Below are 21,648 nucleotides of genomic sequence, written 5' to 3'. Positions count from 1 at the left end.
AGGGTTAGCCCCTACAGCCAGTGCTGCTTTACAAGATTTGGACTAAACACATAACTGAGTCTTTTGCTCCATGTGGGAGTGAAGAAAAGTGTAGGAGGGGCCTTGCCTCCAGCCTTACAGTGAGCTCCCTGAGGGGTTGTTCTCTATCTTGTTTCACACTGAGACTGTTTATTGGTGACATTCTTTCTGGGTCAAAACCATTCCAGTGGGGGTAAGCTGAGATGAAGTGAGAGAGTGTCATTGACATATAGACACTACCAAATGTAAAATAGATAGCTGGTGGGAAGCAGCCGCATAGCACAGGGAGATCAGCTCGGTGCTTTGTGACCACCTAGAGGGGTGGGATGGGGAGGGTGGGAGGGAGGGAGATGCAAGAGGGAAGAGAAATGGGAACATATTGTATATGTATAACTGATTCACTTTGTTATAAAGCAGAAGCTAACACACTATTGTAAGGCAATTATACTTCAATAAAGATGTTTAAAAAAAAAAAAAAGATGTTAAAAAAAAATTTTTTTTAATTAAAAATACCAAGGAAAAGGTGGGACATTACATATTAATAAAAGTATCAATTCTCCAAAAAGACATAAAAATCCTAAAGTTGTGGAATCTGACATCAAGCTTTCAATATATGTGAAGCAAAAACTGATAGATCAAGTAGGTACAGAATCAGTAAGGATAGACTTGACCTGGACAGTAATAGCAATCAAACTAATATAATTGGCATTTATAGAATACTCCACTCAACAACAATAAAATATACATTTTTCTCAAACTCATGTGGATCACAGAGAAGAGTCTCAAGAGGAATTTTAAAAAGCAATTATATAGAAATAAAAATTTAAAAAAAATTGTAGATACAGAGAAAGCAGTGCTGAGAGGAAAATTAAGTGCATATATTCAGAAAGAAGAAAGATCTATAATCAGTAATCTGAGCTCCACCTCAGGAAACTAGAGAATGAAGAACAATTTAATATTAGTGTAAGCAGAAAGTAAAAAGAAATAATACATATGTGAGCATAAGTTATTGAAACTGAAAACTTTAGTAGAGAAAATCAATGAAACCAAAAACTTCTTTGAAAAGACCAGCAAAACTGATAAACCTCTAGCCAGGTTAACAGAAAAAGAAAAGAAAAGAAAAAATAATTACCAATATCAGAAATTAAAGAGACGTCATCCTGACCTGTTTCATGAATGTTAAAAAGGCAGTAAAGAACAACAAGCAGAACTCTATAATTTAGATGAAACAGAATGATTTTTTCACAGACACAAATGCTTAAAAGTTACACAAGGAGAGACAGGTCATCTGATCAGGCCCATATCTATTAAAAAAAAATTGTATCAATAATCAAAAACCTTCCAAAAAAGAAACCTTCAGTTCAGATAGTCACCGGTGAATTTTACCAAATCAAAAGAAATGGTGCCAATTACCACAATCCCTTCCAGAAAACAGAAGCTGAGGAAACTCATTCTATGAGGTCAGCATTACAATAATACCAAAACCAGACACAAGCATTACGTGAAATAAAAATATTTATATATCATGTTAAGAAGTTGAAAACTTTCTCACTAAAATCCAGAAAAAAGGAAAGATATTCTCTTTTACTCTTCCTACTCTCCGTTTTACTGAGATTTTTAGCTAGTACGTTAAAACAAGAAAGAAAAAAAAAGAGAAAGTATTTGGCTTGGAAAGGATTAAATAAAGCTGTCTATACTTGCAGATGACATGATTGTCTCTGCAGAAAAATATAATTTTGGAAAATTATGGAAATAATAAAGGACTATAACAAGGTCACAGGATTCATGGTTTAGTATATATTCTTGTGTATATGCTATACATACATATATATGTATTTTGTATATATACCGTACATATAAATATAAACACACATACATTTAATAAGTCAATGAAATTTGAAATTAAAACATACCATGTTGGGCTTCCCTGGTGGTGCAGTGGTTGAGAATCTGCCTGCCAATGCAGGGGACACGGGTTCGAGCCCTGGTCTGGGAAGATCCCACGTGCCGCGGAGCAACTGGGCCCGTGAGCCACAACTACTGAGCCTGCGCGTCTGGAGCCTGTGCCCTGCAACAAGAGAGGCCGCGATAGTGAGAGGCCCGCGCACCGCGATGAAGAGTGGCCCCCGCTTGCCGCAACTAGAGAAAGCCCTCGCACAGAAACAAAAACCCACCACAGCCAAAAATAAATAAAATAAATAAATAAAATAAATTTCTAGTTAATATTAAAAACAAAAAAAAACATACCATGTATATTGTACCATAAAAATGAAGTACTTAAATATAAATCTAACAAAATATGTATAGGAACTATATGTGCAAAACTATAAAATGCTGATAAAAGAAACCAAAGATTAAATAAATCAAGAGTTATTCTGTGTATACTGACTGGAAAAATCAATATTATTAAGATGTTTATTCTTCTTAACTGTATCTATATATTCCATGCAATTCCAATCAAAATTCCAGTGAGCTATTTTCTTGATATTGACACACTAATATCAAGTTAATGTGGAAAGGAGAAAGACCTAAAAGAGCCAAAACAATAATAGAAGATTAACAGCATAGCTGTAGTGCTAACAATTCCTGATTTCAAGAATTACTATAAAGCTACAGTAATCAAGAGAGCATGATATTGGCTCAAGAATAGACACATAGATCAATTAAACCATATAAACAGCCCAGAAGGAGATGCACAGAAATGCAGTCAACTGGTATTTCACAAGGGACAAAGACAATCAAGAGAGAAATAGATGAATGGATAAACAAAGTGTGGTACATTCAAACAGTGCAATATTATTCAATGAAGAAAAATAAATGAACTAAAATGCCATGAAAGGATATGGATGAATATTAAATGTATAGGGTAAAATGAAAGAAGCCAGTAGCAGAAGTCTACATACTGAATTATTCCACTTATATGACATCTGGAAATGACAGAACCTATAGGCATGGTAAATCAGTAATGGCCAGTAGATTAAAGAAGGGCTAGAAATGATGATGAAACACAGGGAATATGTTCAGCGTTTCAAAACAATGCTGTATACTTTCATTGCAGGTACATGACACTAAGCATTTGTAAAATTCCATAGAGCTTTACAGCTCAAATAGTAAATATTAATATAAACAAATTTAAAAAAATCATTTAAGAGGTCAGGGGAATCCAGGATGGGTGCAGAATGTAACTCGGGGCTGGGTATATGGGAACTGTCTGTATTACCCTTTCAATTTTTCTATAAATCTAAAATCTTTTCTAAAAACAAAAACTTATTTTTAAAAAATTCTGCAAGACACAAATAGAATACATTCAAAGAAAGTCACATCATAGTCAAACATCATAAATGAAAATAATATTTAACCAGAAAATAAAAAGATACATTATATTCTGGCACAACAATAAGAAGAATGAGAGCTAACATCATCAGAAACAAGTGAAGCCAGAGATAATAAAATCATATATTTAATGAAATTATAGGAAAAATGTGTAACCCCCAAATTTTATATCTACTAATAATTTTGTCCCAAAATTAAGGTTAAATAATGAAATTTTCAAATAAACAAGAACAGGCAGAATTTGTTGCTAGCTGAACCAGACTGCAAGGAATACTGTTGATAGCGCTTCAGATAAGACAAAGAAAACCAAACCAAACCAAAACAAACAAACAAAAATGAGCACAAATTTACTGATGTACGTATCTGCAGGAAGAAATGAAGATCACTGGAAAGGGAAATTGTGAATTTAACTATAAAATAATATTTATAAAATATATTAAATAGTTACTAACTCTTTGAAGAAAAAACTACACTGCAGATACATAACACATAATAGAAGGAGAATGAGTGACAACTAAAGTACAAAGGACAAAACAACAATACATGGTATTTTACTTACAATAATGGCTAATGGGCATAATTTAAGTCACTTTGAAAAGTGAAAGATTAAAAAGCTGAATTTAGAAAATAACCAGTAATAACACAAAGCAACATACATTTAAAACATTGACAGAATTAACAGGAGCTACAGAAAAATATACAATGAACCACAGCTATTTCAAATAGGATTTTCTCATAATTAAAAACAAAAAAATCAGTAATGCTATAAAAGCTTTATTTTTTATTGAAGTAAAATTGATGTATACCATTATAAAAGTTTCCGGTGTGCAACACTGTAATTCAATACACAACGGGATCATCATCAAAAGTGTAGTTATCATCCATCACCACAGAGTCGATCCCTTTTACCCATTTTGCCCACCTCTCAACCCCTTCTCCTCTGCTATATCTGTTCTAGATATAAAAGTTTTAAACTATATTATTATCTAACTTACCTAACAGAAATTTATAGAATACTACATCTGGCAGCTAAAATACATAGTCTTTGGGGCTATAAAACAAGTCTCAATAAGTCACAAAGGATCATATGTTCTGTGAACATACATAAATGAATAAGTGTTTTCGCGAAGAATAATGAGATAATCTTATGTGTTTGAGAATTAGCAGTACGTGTCTAAATTAACACTTCTTTAAAAAATGCAATGGGAATTTAAAATATATTATTGACAGTATGGAAATAGAAATTTCCCTTATCAAAACTTATATGATTGAGGCAAAACAGTCTTTGGATATACTTTATCATTTAAATATGAAAGTTTAAAAAATCAATAAGCTAAGCCTCCATCTCAAGATTCTAAAAAGGAAAAAGGAAAATTTAAAACCCAGAGGAAGAAGAAGGATAAAAAGTAGAATGATGAGAACAAAGATCAAAGATATAAAATAGAGAAAAATAACAAAGCCATAAGCTTTAATCTTTGAAAGTTTAATAAAATTGATAAACTCTGTAGTAGTAGAATAATACCCCCTCCCAAGTTGTAAAAGTGTTATTTCCCAGAACCTGGGAATATGTTCCCTTACATGGCAAAGAGACATTGCAGATGCAGTTAAGTTAGGATCTCCATAGCGTTTCCTGAATTACCCTGGTGAGCCAGTGTAATCACAAAGGTCCTTATTTTGAAAAAGAGTAGACGAGGGAAGCAGAAGTGTCGGAGTCAGAAAAGGAGATGTGACAGTGGAAGCAAAGTGAGAATGATTTCATTTCAGGCTGTAAGTATGGAAGGGGGCCAGTAGCTGAGGATTGGGGAGAGCCTCTAGAAGCTGAGAAAGGCAAGAAAATGGATTCCCAGAATGTGCAGAAGGAATGGGGTCCTGTAAACATTTTAACTGTAGCTTAGTTGGACCTATTTTGAACTGTGATCTCCAGAACTGTAAAATAATAAATTTGTGGTGTTTTAAGTCACTAAGATTGTGTTAATTTGTTACAGCAGCAACAGGAAACTAAGAGAAACCCTTAGCAAGACTGATAAAAAAATGTAAAGTACACACAAATTAACGTTAACTGAAAGCAATATAGTGGTGCCAATACACATATTTTCAAATTAAAGGAGAATAAGAGAATAGTGTATTTCCTTCTTGATTTTCAATACTGTATTTAGCAGAAACCAACTTTATTTATTAGCATAAGGACATAGGGGCGACAATGAAAAACAACAATCATAAGGAGAAAAAAGAAAAGAAAACAAAATGTACTATTTAATTAATTGTAAATGGATTAAAAAAATCATCCATTTTTAATTTGCTGTTTGTTAACTTTTTTTTTTTAACAGCATTATTGGAGTATAATTCCTTTACAGTGTTGTGTTAGTTTCTGCTGTATATCAAAGTGAATCAGCTATACATATACATATAGCCCCAGATGCCCTCCCTCTTGCCTCTCCCTTCCCCCGTCCCTATCCCACCCCTCTAGGTGGTCACAAAGCACGGAGCTGATCTCCCTGTGCTTGAGTATCTTTTTAAAACAGCAAGATGTCCGGATCCTAATATCAATAAAACAAATTAGGACAATAAATGACTCCATTAAAATAAATCTGTTGCCCATAAATTTTCTAGCAATTAATATAAATCAACTTTATTATAAATTGTATAGTACACTCCTGCCAAATTGAGAACTATATATTTTATTTCCATCTGTATTTTGAAGTGTGAATACTAGAAAATTAGCTTTAATAAAAGCTCAATTAATCTAAGTAATAATGCCTAAATATCTCTTGGTGTGAAGGGTCTTGAAACACATGATTTTCCATCCCAATGCCAGTTTTGTCTAATCATCTTATGGGCAAAATTTATGTCATATTTTTGCTTTGAAAAATCTATTTGGAACAAAGAAAACTATAGTTAGGCAACAAGTCCTGTATTGTTGAAAATTAGCAACTGTTATCACAACAACAACAATAAAATGTACTTTGACTCCAATGTAATTTTGTACTTAATTTTTCTCTTAATTTTCAAGAACCATTTTTTATTAAACCCATATAAGAAAATTTACTTATCGGTGTTATTTATATTTAATTTACAAGAAGACTGAAGCAACAGTTATGTCACTATTATATATTGCTTAAATTTTTTCACTGATTTTATGTTAGAGTTATTTGGAAAGTTTATAGTCCTTAAATTTCGATTAATGTCCTCACATTTTGTTGCATGTGTGCTCAGTTCTCCCAAAAATTATTTGAACTTGACCACTCTGAATATAAAGCTGGCATTCAAGTCAATCAAAAAATTACTTATGTCTCTGGTGAAATGTCTATTTACGTCTTCCGCCCATTTTTTAATTGGATTGTTTGTTTTTTTTGATATTGAGCTGCACGAGCTGTTTGTATATTTAGGAGATTGATCCTTTATCTATTGTTTCACTGGCAAATATTTTCTCCCATTCTGAGGGTTGTCTTTCCATCTTATTTATTCCTTTGCTGTGCAAAAGCTTTTAAGTTTAATTAGGTCCCAGAAGACATACAGATGGCCAAGAGGCACACAAAAAGATGCTCAACATCACTAATTATTAGAGAAATGCAAGTCAAAACTACAGTGAGGTGATACCTCACACCGGTCAGAATGGCCATTATCAAAATATCTAGAAACAATAAATGCTGGAAAGGGTGTGGTGAAAAGGGAACCCTCCTGCACTGTTGGTGGGAATGTACGTTGATACAACTATGGAGAACAGTGTGGAGGTTCCTTAAAAAACTAAAACTAGAACTACCATATGACCCAGCAATCCCACTACTGGGCATATACCCTGAGAAAAGCATAATTCAAAAAAGAGACATGTACCACAGTGTTCACTGCAGCACTATTTACAATAACCAGGACATAGAACTAACCTAGATGGATAAAGAAGATGTGGCACCTATATACAATGGAATATTACTCAGTCATAAAAAGAAACGAAACTGAGTTATTTGTAGTGAGGTGGATGGACCTAGAGTCTGTCATACAGAGTGAAGTAAGTCAGAAAAAGAAAAACAAATACGTATGCTAACGCATATATGGAATAGATTCCATATATGCAATCTAAAAAAAAAAAAAAAAAAGGTACTGATGAACCTAGTGGCAGGGCAGGAATAAAGATGTAGACATAGAGAATGGACTTGAGGATATTGGGTGGGAAGGGAAAGCTGGGGCGAACTGAGAGTAGCATTGACATACATACACTACCAAATGTAAAACAGTTAGCTAGTGGGAAGAAGCAGCACAGCACAGGGAGATCAGCTCGGTGCTTTGCGATGACCTAGACGGGTGGGATAGGGAGGATGGGAGGGAGGCTCAAGAGGGATATGGGGATATATGTATGCATATGGCTGATTCACTTTGTTGTACAGCAGAAACTAACACAGTATTGTGAAGCAATTATACTCCAATAAAGATCTATTTAAAAATTACTTAGGATTTAAGTGAAATTCATTAAGACTAAGTACTTAATGAAAATTAGCAAGGTCTTTTATCTCTCTTTAGAAACAAATATCCATTTTTACCTTTACTTGATATATCTGAAGTAACATATATAGATTTGCCTTTGAATATTACATTTCTTCCATCTGGTCCACTACTATTTTGGAAAGCTTGGTCCTTTCTGAGTGAGAAACATAAGATTTGAAATGATTAAGGTCCATTTATAACATTACTATTTGCTTAAATTTTATATCATTATCTGTCATTATTGAGTAGAATGCATCACCCCTGAAGGAGGCATATGAGTCTAACGGTAAAAATATAAGGATGAGGCATATATTTAGGTCATGGATAACTCAGCAGGTAATGAAGAACGGAGTAGGCATTTAAAATCCCCTACATTTGAAAATCTTGTAAGCCAAAAGATGATTCTTAAACTACAGAAAATGTTATGTGTTTATCTAGTTGCTTGATATTGTTTTTTGTCACTTTTTATTGAATAATGGACATTGTGTGTAGAATAGTGCTGACTGAGGTCAGAACAAGAACATGGACCCAAACTGTCTCTCCTCCCAAGCCCACTGAAAGCAAGATGACAATGGAGACTTAGATAATGATTCTGTTAAGGTCAGCCTCCTGGACTGACCTCAGGGCCAGGGAAAGAAATGTAGCAGTAAATGGAAAATAACCAGGACATATTTCTTGGACAGTCATTTAAAAATGTAAGATTTCACAAAATATTACATGATATCATTTTACTATCTTGTTGTAAATGTGTAACTTCTCTCTTCTAATGGGACAAACAGAACTTTCCAACACCAAGCGAGCAAATCATTACATTTCATTAATCTCATTTTTTCTGATAGAAAAAAATATATATATTAATAAGGCCAATAACCAAAATTTCCTTGAGCAGCAAGTGAAATTATAAAAGTAATTTTTGCAAATAAACTCATAATCATTCCAGAAGAATTGTGAGTTTCTGGAAATCTAAAGGATGTCATATAATTATATTATTTCTTTTTAAAATATTTTCTAACAATGTGTGTGTTTAATTTGGGTGCTATAGGAAACATACAGCACCAAAATTAAACACATCCATGTACACACTCTCACAATTATATAGCATGTTTTTACTTTTGAGGGATAGATAGATAACAAAGCAATAAAATATAAATCATAAATCAGAATACAGCTTCACAGCCTGCAACTTCCCCTTTGAAACATAAGGTATGAAATTTTTGAAACAAAATTATAAAGAATGAGAACATTTGAAGGTAAGCCCAAGGCAATACAGCAAACAAAGGTCTCATTTGTATAAATAGAGTTGTATTAGAGGATAGATATAACAGAATGAGTTGCTATAAACAGGACTCAAAAGTTTTATGACGAAACGATTAATCAAACAAGTTTTTCTAGAATGAAGCAGTGATTGCACAGAGTCTAGTTATAGAAAAATAAATATATTCAAAATCTATGGTTCTCATTTTTCTTTACTGATCTTTTCCAACGTCCAGAAATCTCTTTCTCCTTTTTTTTCTCCTTGCTCTCTCTTTCATGTGTGGGTTATTGTTCCTCCTAAATTCATATGCTGAAACCCCACCCCCACAGTGTGATGGTGTCAGGAGGTGGGGCCTTTGGGAGGTGACAGGGTTAATGGCTTTATAGGAGCTACCAGAGAGATTACTGCTCTCTGCTGTTCACCCTGTGAGGATACAAGAAGTCAGCAGTCTGCCACTTGGAAGAGCGCCCTTACCAGAACTTGACCATGCTGGCACTCGGATCTTGGATTTCCAGCTTCGAGAACTGTGAGAAATAAGTTTATGTTTCTTATATGCCACCCAGTCTATGGTATTTTGTTACAGCAGCCTGAAAGGACCAAGAGAGTGTAGAGAATACATATAGAAATTAAACCAATGTATAGAAAGGATGAGGAATTTACCAACATCTAATTAGTTTCTAGGTATCTATTTCTTAATTATCTTTTGCCAGACTCTTTTTGTCTACCCAGAACTGTCCAAGTAATTAAAAACAAAATTCCAGTCAGCAAAAGTGGCAATGCCATTAGACATCATGGTTCCCCAGAAATTAATTTAAATCAACCATAGAGACATATTGTTTTTACCAACTGATGAAGGAAGCCTTCTTCAAGAAGAAATTGCACCTATTAAAAAAAGGCATCTGTGACCAAAACCAATAAAATTAAAAGCTCTTTTAAATTTAAATAAGATTTTGAAAACTTGAGGAAAAAATTAAATAGATGGTAGGAAATAAAATCAAATAAACATGTCATAAATCAGGGACAATAAAGATGGGCACCAAACTCCCATCCAGAACACTGAGTATGGAAAGAGTGTTTTCAACTAACAAAGTTAACAGAATTTAAAACAGGCATCCAACCAAACCACAAATCAAATGTGAAGGTGGAATAAAGACATTTTCAGATATGCAAACATTAAAAAATATATCAGTAAGATCTTGCTTTGGGCTGGCTAACTGAAATGCATTCAGGTTCCTATAAAAAAAAATACTGTAAACAGCGTGGCTTATAAATAACAAACCTTTATTTCTCACAGTTCTGGAGGCTAGGAAGTCCAATATCAAGACACCAACAGATCTGGTGTCTGGTGAGGACCCATTTCCTCATTGACAGCCCTCTTCACACTGTAACTTCATGTGGCAGAAGGAGCCCCGGGATCTCTATCATTTTTCTTTTATAAGGACCCTAATTCCATTCATGAGAACTCCATCCTCATGACTTCATCTAATTCTCATCAACTCCCAAAGACCCCACCTCCTAACACCATGACAATGAAGGTTAGGATTTCAACATATGAATTGTGGGTGTGGCGGCACAGAGGACAGAAGCATTCAGTCCACTGCAGATGGGTTGCAGCAAAATTAATTAGTGAACCAAGAAGGAAGAACATATGAGACCCAGGAAGAAAGCATTCAAACTGGCCTGATAATTTGATGCTGGGAAGTAAAAAGCACCAATCTATGTAGGGAAGAGTTCCTGAGTGGTCTGAAATGTCAAATCAGAAAGCTGAGATTTACCATTTTGAATGCAGAGAAATTCAAAAAGAGTACATCAGACAGCAGTACAGAAGTCATGATGCTAATCTTGGTGCTACCACAAACGACCTGAGTGAATTTTTTAACTTAAACTTAGCCTTAAGTGTCACAGTCAGAAGGACTGGATGATAAACAGCCAGAACAACCCTCCAAAGCTAAAGGGAGGATTAAGCCAGGTCCTGCAGCTGACAGCATGCACACACTCAGGACAGGCAGAGGAGTTCAAACACCAGGAAGATGCTCTCAAATGTGCACAGAATGTAGTCTGGGGTTAAGCGGTGAAGTTTACATTCTAATATGTGAAAATTAGTACTGAGAAACTAAATTATAGTCACTGATTAAGGAAAGGAATTTGTTCTCTGAATAAGGAACTGTTCTCAATGCCCTGAAAAAATTAATAATAGAAGAGATAGATACTATCTAAAAATTCTATGTCATTGTAGACAGTGTGAAATATATATTAGCAAGTTAATACCTTATTGTCATCAGTATTATTATGGGTATTCACTTTTTTTTTTTTTAATTTAAAGTAATTACGTTACAGGTGCAATAGCTAAATTTACTTCCACGTTTAAATCTGTCAATGGACAGGAATAAATGTAGCTATATCATCAGTCTTGTTTTACACTGCAGCACTTTGGGAAGGTCTTTCAGGCATGTTATATTATGATACACCACCTCTTCCAGAAAGTTCAATCATCACAACATATTTATCTTTCTTGCTATGTATTGGATTCCTGATTCTTTGTCATCTTGGCACAGATGAATTTTTTAACATTATATATGAAATTGCAGAGTTAAAACTTCTCTTGTTTTTCCCTGCCTTTTTGTGTCTTCTAACACCAGAGCTGTCAAATATGATTGGCAATATTCGCGAAAACATGATTTGTTCATGTTTTCTAACCTCAGCTGGACCTGCATTGTTGCTCAACAACACTTTATTAATTCCTATCATATCTTCCAGAGCAGTGTTATCCTCTGCTTAACTAAGTACTTTCCCTCCATTCTGTTATGATTTGGAAACACTGAAAAGGCATTTCTTAACCTTAAACTTTCTGCTTATCTCTTCTCTAACATTTCCTTTCTTCCTCCAGAGAGAGAGAGAGAGAAGCAGAGAGAGAGAGAGAGAGAAAGAAAGAGAGAGAAGCAGAGACAGAGAATCTTTTTCTTTCCAATTAAAATCTGTATTAACCTGAGTCAATCCAAAGGCATCTCCTCTAAGAGCCTAGTCTACCAATTATGTTCTGCTTCTTAAAATACCTCTCATTGTTTTTGTACCAACAGTCACAAAACAACTGGTCAATTGTTATTAAACTAAAAAACAAACAAATACAAACTAAAGTATTTCTCCACTGTTATAACTTACCTTTTTCTTCTAGTCTTTAATAAATGGCTAATGTGCCAATTTGCCTAATTTACCCAACTCTCTCTAGTCCAACCCCACCCTAAACTTTGAAGCCTGGGTTAGCTTCTTGACATTCCTTCACCAAAGCACTGATTCTTCTCTATCTGTGGTTACTTATGACTACCATTTTTTCAAATTTCAAGGACGTTATTTTCATGCTTTTCATTCTCCTCAAAATCTTTATAAATTGCAAATCTCTCCTTGAAATATCTTTTTTGAAATATCACGGTTTGCTTATTCTTTATTTTCTTTCTAAATTCAAATTTTAAAAAATCTCTTTAATGAACTTCCAGTTTGATCTTAATTAATTATTGGTCTTCCATGACCCAAAATTAATATTATCAACTAACTACTGGACTTCTACTTTCATTCATTCATTAACGCATGTATGTATTGGGCACTTACTGTGCTTTAGACAGTCTATACAGAATAATGAAAGAAGTAGAGAAAACAGAGAACAATCCTTGCCATTACAGTTTAACATTTTAGCTTTGCACTGTCTAAGATGATAGCCACTGGCCATGTGTGGCTATTTAAATTACAACTTAAAGTAAGTTAAATAAAATCATGATCCATTTTCTTAGTCACTCTATCTATATTTCATGTTATCAAAATTCACACGTGGTAGCAGCTTCCAATTTGGAAAGGCCAGATACAGAGTATTTCCATAATGCAGAAAGTTCCATTGGATAGTACTGCTCAAGCCAGAAGTAACCAATAAATAAATAAACTAGTGAAAATTAAACTGTACACTGCATGGTACACTACCATGGGGAAAAATAAAGCATGGGAAAATTATGGAAAGTGTGGGAGTGAGGTATAATCTCTTTTATAATGGTATTCAGGGAGAATTTTGTTAAAAAATATATTTGTGTAGAGACTTAAAGATGAGAGAGCAAGCTATGCAGATATGATGAAAAAGGGTACTGCAAGCAGACAGATTAGCCAATTTAAAGGTTCTAAAATATAAGCATGCTTAATTTATACCAAAAAGAGCATGGAATCTTGTGTGTCTGAAGAACAATAATAATAGGAGAAGTAAGGAAGACGCTTTGTGGCAGTAGCAACAGTGAGAAGTGTTCAGATATAGAATATATCCTGAACAATGAGCCAACAACGTATGTTGATGGAATGGATGTGAGGTGTGGCTAACAACTTCAAGATCATGGCCTGAAGAACAAGAAGGGTAGGGTACTTATTAATTTAAGGGAGGGAGATTGCAAGATTAGCAGGCTCTTACTGGAGGAGCTCCAATTAGGATATGGGTTTGGGTCCTGTTAATTTTAAAAGACCTACTTGAGATCCAAGCAAAGAAGTCAAATAGTGTTAAAGATATATTATTAGAGTTCAGGACTGAGATAAAAATGTAGGACTTGCTAGCCTATCAAAAGCACCTCAAGCTATTTAATGGAAAATACCATGCAGAAAATCAGTAAAATGAAGAATTCCAAGAACTGATCCCTGGATCTCTCCAGATTTTTTCCAAGAAATCAAAAAAGAATTCCAGTACTTTTGGACAAAATCAGGAGTGTTTGTTTTCTTAAAGCCAAATGAATAAAGAATTTTAAGGTACTGATAACCTTTACTAAACGTTGCTACCAGCTCAAGCAAAATGAAGTCAGGAAACTGATCATTGGACTTAGCAATGTAGAGGAAATACCTCATCCTTCCTGTAAATCATTTCCTCAGATGCTTTCAAAAGCCAATAATTATATCCTGGACATTTGCCTCTGGTTCACCATAAGTAGCTCTAATTTCTTGGTAAAACCATTTACCAGTTGCAATAGATTCTACCTTTTCAGAACTATCACATCAGTTTCCTTATTTTTCTATTCCAATCTCTCTGCCATTAATGTACCTCAAGTCCAAAAGTTCAGTTATACACGTTTATATCAGCCCTTGCATTTTTTTCTTATCTCCTTCAAGAGGGACTTAGCTTCAAGTCATCATTTTACCTTAGCTGTATTAATTTTCAAGAAATAAAGTTTTCTATCTTGTCATTTTTATTAGGAAAAAATCAATGATTTATGCCAGGTACCAAATGTAGTATAATCCCATTTCTCTTCGACTGTATTTTTCCATTGAATATATTCAGTATTCCATTTTTTTTTTAAATCCTTCAATTTAATTGTATGCTTCTTCAACTGTGGCCCTGTCACCTACCTGTACAAACCATTTCTTAAAATATTTACCTTTGAACACTGGCTCTATTTCCTCACTACCTTTCTCTCTTTAATGCAGAAAAATCTGTTTTCTTTCCATAACCTCTCTGAAATAACACTTCTAAAATCTTCATTGATTTCTCCACCTGGAAAGCTAGTGGTCAATATCCTTTTACTTGTTGTCTCAGCATTTGCTGCCCTCTTTCTTAAAACAGTTCCGTGATGTCACACTCTAGGCTTTCTCTTAACACTCATTTATTCTTTCTTCATCTTTCAGTCTTATCCCATGCTACTTGGTCAGTATTTTGGGATGCATTATTACTTTTTCATTGCTCCCTAGCAAAGCCCCATTACTGCTCCTACATCAATAATCCAGTCTAGCCTCACTCTTTGAAACTGTAAATCTGCATCACTGCTTTGACATCTACTTCAAAGGAACCCCATAGGTACTTAAAATGAGTTTGTAGTCTCCCTCCTTTAAAGAATTTTATTTCCCAGTCTTGCCTAAATTCTCTATCACTGTGAATAAAACCATTATTCAATTAAATATCACAATCCAGCGACAAAGAGTAACCTTGGATAACTCTGTCCCTTTAATTTCTAATTCTCCACAATGTACTTTCCATTTTACATCTTAAATATTTCTTAAATTCGTACAGATATCTATCTCCAAAGCACTTATTTGGAGCAATCATTAGCTCTCAACTGGTCCACTGTAGCAACATTTTCATCTCCTTCCTTCCAACCCTTTTGCCCCTCCAACTTTTCTTCACTCAACAGTGAGTGTTTTAGTTCTGATAATAATAAAACAACATTTTCTCTTATTATTCACTTAAATAATTACCCATTACTTTTAGGATAAAGAACAAACTGACTTTTAAAAACCCTGCAACATCTGGGACTGTCTTGTGTTTCCTATTTCCCCTACAACTGGAGAACACCTGGCTCCCTGTACTGCAGCCACACTGGCCTTACATTTCATACACACTTTCTCACATGCATGTAATACTCTTTTGTCCTCCTTTCACCTCTGTCCTCTGAACTCATTTTTTTTTTTCTTCAGGGAATTCTCCATTCATCTATCTGATGAAGTCATAGTTCATATCATGTATTTTCTAGAACTGTGCAACTGTCTATCACAACCTTCAGAATCATATAATTGTAGTTTCAGATATTTTTATGTAATTATGTCATTTGTTCCTATTTTCCTTTACTCTATATAGTCTCAAGACCTGGTGTTTCTTATAATGTGAAGTATGGATTTTTAGTGTGTAACATGGTCTCTGGAATTGTAGCCCCAAAAAATTATTTGTAGAGTTAATCAGTTAAATTCTCTCAATTAAATTCCTCTATAATATGATTTTAAACTACTTTTCTGGCTTTATATACTATCATTCCTCTACATTTGCTCACTCTAAAATAACACTTTATGACTTGCTCTTTCTGAAGATGTTTCTTACTTTTACACATTTTTCCCAAGATTTCATGCTCTTTTCTCTGACTGCAGTGCTCTCTCATCCAATTCTCCATTTCTCTTCTGAAATAGTACACATATTTGAAAGCCCACCTTGAATGTTATCTCATCATTATAATATTTACTTCCTTTTAGTTTCCAGATTTTAAAAAATCTCTTCAAAGTCACTTTTTTTTCTCATTTTTAACTTTATTTTTATTGCCTGAAGTGGGTCTCTTGTAGACAGCATATTTATGGGTCTTGTTTTTGTATCCATTCAGCCAGTCTATGTCTTTTGGTTGGAGCATTTCATCCATTTACACTTAAGGTAATTATCAATATGTATGTTCCTATTACCATCTTCTTAAATGTTTTGGGTGTGCTATTGTAGGTTTTCCTTCCCTTGTGTTTCCTGCCTAGAGAAGTTCCTTTAGCATTTGTTGTAAAGCTAGTTTGGTGGTGCTGAATCCTCTCAGCTTTTGCTTGTCTGTAAAGGTTTTAATTTTTCTGTCAAATCTGAATGAGATCCCTGCTGGGTAGAGTAATCTTGGTTGTAGGTTTTTCCCTTTCATCACTTTAAGTATGTCCTGCCACTCCCTTCTGGCTTGCAGAGTTTCTGCTGACAGATCAGCAGTTAACCTTATGGGAATTCCCTTGTATGTTATTTGTTGTTTTTCCCTTGAGGCTTTTAATATTTTTTCTTTGTATTTAATATTTGATAGTTTGATTAATATGTGTCTTGGCGTGTTTCTCCTTGGATTTATCTTGTATGGGACTCTCTGTGCTTCCTGGACTTGAGTGACTATTTCCTTTCCCATATGAGGGAAGTTTACAACTATAATCTCTTCAAATATTTTCTCAGTCCCTTTCTTTTTCTCTTCTTCTTCTGGGACCCCTATAATTCGAATGTTGGTGCATTTAACGTTGTCCCAGAGGTCTCTGAGACTGTCCTCAGTTCTTTTCATTCTTTTTTCCTTATTCTGCTCTGCAGTAGTTATTTCCACTATTTTATCTTCCAGGTCACTTATCCGTTCTTCTGCCTCAGTTATTCTGCTATTGATTCCTTCTAGAGAATTTTTAATTTCATTTATTGTGTTGTTCATCATTTTTTGTTTGCTCTGTAGTTCTTCTAGGCCCTTGTTAAACATTTCTTGTATTTTCTCCAGTCTATTTCCAAGATTTTGGATCATCTTTACTATCATTACTCTGAATTCTTTTCCAGGTAGACTGCCTATTTCCTCTTCATTTGTTAGGTCTGGTGTGTTTTTACCTTGCTCCTTCATCTGCTGCTTATTTCTCTGTCTTCTCATTTTGCTTAACTTACTGTTTTGGGGTCTCCTTTTCACAGGCTGCAGGTTCATAGTTCCTGTTGTTTTTGGTGTGTGTCCCCAGTGACTAAGGTTGGTTCAGTGGGTTGTGTAGGTTTCCTGGTGGAGGGGACTAGTGCCTGTGTTCTGGTGGATGAGGCTGGATCTTGTCTTTATGGTGGGCAGGACCGCGTCCAGTGGTGTGTTTTGGGGTGTCTGTGACCTTATTATGATTTTAGGCAGCCTCTCTGCTAACGGGTGGGGTTGTGTTCTTGTCTTGCTAGTTGTTTGGCATAGGGTGTCCAGCACTGTAGCTTGCTGTCATTGAGTGGAGCTGGGTCTTAGCATTGAGATGGAGATCTCTGGGAGAGCTCTTGCCGTTTGATATTACATGGAGCTGGGAGGTCTCTGGTGGAGCAATGTCCCGAACTCGGCTCTGCCACCTCAGAGGCACAGGCCTGACACCCGGCCAGAGCACCAAGACCTTGTCAGCCACATGGCTGATATATACTGCCAAATAAAACTCAGGATCATCAACCAATATGAGAAATCTGAGAACCAGAAGAGATTCATCCAAATTTGTCTGGATTCTCCAAGGAGGTGGATGGGCACCAGAGGCCTCTGCTGGTACCAAGGCTCTGGCTCATTGTAGTGTTCAGGCGAAGGAGAGAAGTCTGCTTTGGGTCCCTTTGTTGATCACCAAAACAGTCAAAGTAGCCCAAGACTGGAAATAACTGCAAAGCCCATCAGGTAAATGGGAAAGAAACTGGAGCACAACCACCAGTGGAGTAGCACTAGGGACTTCCCTGGTGGTCCAGTGGCTAAGACTCTGCTCCCCCAATGCAGGAGGCCCAGGTTCAATCCCTGGTCAGGGAACTAGATCCCACATGCCGCAACTAAGTGTTCACATGCTGCAACCAAAGATCCTGCATGCCGCAACAAAGATCCAGCACACGACAACAAAGATCCCAGGTGCCGCAACTGAGACCGGGCACAGCTGCTAGTGTTGGAGGGTCTCCTGCAGAGGCAGGGGTGGCTGTGGCTCACCGTGAGGACAAGGACTCTGGCAGCAGAAGTTCTGGAAAGTACTTCTTGGCGTGATCCCTCCCAGAGTCCCTCTTCAAAGGCACTTAAAGCCTACGTTGAATTATAGAAACTTGTATACTTTTCATACTTTTGTCCCCAAGGGAATTGTGTACTCCTCCAGTGCGAGGACAGTGTTTCCTTTTGGTTTCTATCCCTGTGACATCTGACTCAGTGCTTTGATGGTTGAAGTCAATTATTTATTTATTTTTTATTAAGTTGGAATGCCCAAGGTCACAGAGGAAAGGCAAGTATCAAAATCCATGTCACCTCATCCCATTACATGACATAGTTCAACCTTGCATGAAAATTTGTTGGCAATATAATGGACAGACTCTATTATTTAAAACGCAACTTTAAGCAGATGTGAACATTAGGAGTAGATGGCCATCATGATTTGTTAGTTATTAAAATTTATTTTTTGATTAAATGAAAAAATTCTAAATATATTGTCATCTATTAGGCTCTGATTTGGCCAGTTGCCTAATACTTCTCTACATGGTTGTAATCTTGGAATATTACATAAGTCATTCTTTAGTTAGGCTAAATTACTTTAAGTGATGCTACTCTTTAGAATCAAAGACTTAGATTAAATCCTTAAAACATCAATGGAATTTACAGAATTTACAACATGCTAGTTAATGTTTCTCACATTTTAGTTATTGATTTCCATTTTCTATGAATATCAAGATTAATTATTTCTCAAGTTGCCTGGATAAAGATACACATGGTGTTCAATAAATTTTGATGTTCATTTTAGAAAGTCAGTATCTACTTATAAATTATGTAATTTTCATGATATTTATAGCTGAAAAAGTAATTCCTTCTTTCAACTGAACACACACTTAAAAATCCTCTTCTTTGAAAAGATATTTTGGAAAATATAACTAATTTTCTGAAATGAATATACATTGTTTTTATTAATATTTTTCACTTTAACTCTAATACTCTTTTGAATCATTAAAATTTTATTATTGGGGAAACGTCTAGGAATTGGCAGGATTCAAATAGAATAACAAAAATGAAATATATAGCAGCTCATACACATAAGGCAAAATATTAGCAGATTGAAAGGTTGGGAAAAGGCAGCAAGGTGAAACATATAAATACACATGGAAAATTTGTTCATGTAACACCCAACTTCCCAGTAGGTAGTGAGACAGACACTCCATTGAGAAATAAAGATGTATTTCCCAGGGAGTGAAGGCAAATTGTCTGAGACAAAAATAAAATTGAAAGTGTATGAAGTGTGAACATGAAAATATACAAGCACTACTATTATGGACTGAATTGTGTGTCCCCTAAAACTCATATGTTTAAGCAAATGTGATGATAATTAAAGGTGAGACCTTTGGGAGATAACTAGGCTTAGATGAGGTCATGAAGGTGGGGCTTTCATGATGAAATCAGTGCCCTTAGAAGAAGAGATGCCAGAGAACTTGCTTTCCACTCACTCCTCACCATGGGAAGACACACCAAGAAGGCAGCATCTGAAAGCCAGGAAGAGAAGTCTCACCAGAAACTGACCATGCTGGAAACTTGATCTTGGTGTTAGAACCGTGAGGAAATAAATGTCTGTTGTTTAAGCCACCTAGTTTATGCTATTTTATTATGACAGCCCAAAATAACTAACATAACTATCAAGAGTTACACACAAAAATCAAACATTAATTTTACACCACCAAAGTAGGTTTAGAACCTGGATACTGCTGGAATTTGTCATTATCGGTTGCTTACCCACAGAGAAATAATTTAAATAATATAACCATGATCTTCCAAGAAAAGGCTTTCAAATTCAAAACTAAACCAACTTATTTATTAGCCTTAGTAACTGAACATCCTTTGCACTCAGGCTAATATTTTGGCTGTGAGTCTCTTCAAGGTTGTACCCCAAAAGTTAAATTTATGTGATGCATTTTACTTACAGCAACATTTATATTTCTTTGAAGCAATGAGATTTATCCTCATGTCTTACTCCATTGGTAGCAATTTTCAGAGTAAATATGACCAACTAGGCAGTAAAAATACATTGGGAAAATTTCAAAATGTTAACTACTTAGATCACCTCACATAGCTGGAAAAGATTATGCCATTCTCTTCCTTTATGTTATATAGACGAGGAACCAGTGGTTCAAAATCATTTATAAATTGATTTATAGATCCAGGAGAGGTAACCTGGTATTCTTACACTACACTGTGTTTTTGTAGTATTTGTTATGTATTATTTTATGCACTTTAAAAATTTCTAAATCATTGCTAACTTAAAATTAAATGTGTATATGAAACAACCATACAGTCTTTTGCAAATGCAAACAAAAGCTAAGTTTATTCATTTGAACATAAAAATGTAGACTATTTTACAAATAAACAAAAGTACTACTCTATTTTTTTGGTATTCTATTGTTTGAACTAGGCACTTTGCTGATTATCTAATTGACAAGTGACAACATATTTTAATCTAATATTATGATAATACTTGCAAATTCAGTTAAAGCTATGTAAACATTATCCACACAGCTACCTACCTACTGGTTTGAATTGTATATAATACATAATCTGGCATTTAATAGCACAATCAACACTACTGAAAAGAGTTGCTTATAAAATTTCGGTGCCTGGAACATAGAAGTGATTACGTATATCTTGAATAAGTAAATGAAGTAATAAATAAAATATTTTCTCCTTTTAAAAAATTATTTTGTGTTCAGGAACCAGAATTATGTGTTAATAAAAGATATTTTATTCACATTTTAGTAAATACACAAATGTAAGCATACATTATTCATTTTAATTTGTTTCATTATGAGTGTGTTTATTGAAATAATATATGTTTCCAGGCATTTGAAATCAATATTTATTAATTAGTCTTTACTCGTCCATAGGCAATGCATAATGAGTATGGCTATTTAAAAATAAATGCCAGTGAAAAAAAGAATTCATGGCATAATTATGGCAGAATAAATATAAGAAAATCTAGGTAATGTAAATTTGTTTGAACTTTTAAAATTTATATTTATATCAGTACTTATTATTTCTTAGTCAAATATATTTTTGAGATATTGTTTCTTGATACTTTTATTCACAGAATGCTTCTTCTTGTATGTATCATCCCTGACATAAAACACAAAAACAAAATCTATTCTTGAACTTAATTTTAATACTCTGTAGTTACTACATGAATGTGAGAGTTGGCAAAGAGTTCTAGCAAATAAATAAACATCTCCAAATGTTTCAACACATATAGTCATAAAAATATCGCATTTTAAAATAAAATATATTGTATTACCGCAATATGGCAAGGTGGTTAAACAGGCTTCACATATTTAAATCCTAGCTCAACTGCTCATTTGCTTTTTAATATTA

The 21,648-nt window shown here is 34.6% G+C and overlaps 1 long non-coding RNA gene across 37 annotated transcripts in view; it reads right to left on the bottom strand.

Annotated features, from left to right (window-relative positions):
- The window catches only part of LOC132362148 (uncharacterized), a 322,664-nt gene that overhangs the window by 249,405 nt on the left and 51,611 nt on the right, over nt 1-21,648 (bottom strand). For all 37 annotated transcript variants that reach the window (XR_009502243.1, XR_009502250.1, XR_009502246.1 and 34 more), the window contains one exon: nt 1,932-2,086. This is a non-coding gene — a long non-coding RNA (uncharacterized LOC132362148). The remainder of the gene's footprint in view (nt 1-1,931; nt 2,087-21,648) is intronic.

This window comes from Balaenoptera ricei, chromosome 3 (genome assembly GCF_028023285.1).
Source record: "Balaenoptera ricei isolate mBalRic1 chromosome 3, mBalRic1.hap2, whole genome shotgun sequence".
In the NCBI taxonomy this organism is placed as follows: domain Eukaryota; kingdom Metazoa; phylum Chordata; class Mammalia; order Artiodactyla; family Balaenopteridae; genus Balaenoptera; species Balaenoptera ricei.
The sequence above is the reverse complement of the archived record's forward strand: the minus strand, read 5'-3'. Positions and strand labels throughout refer to the sequence as shown.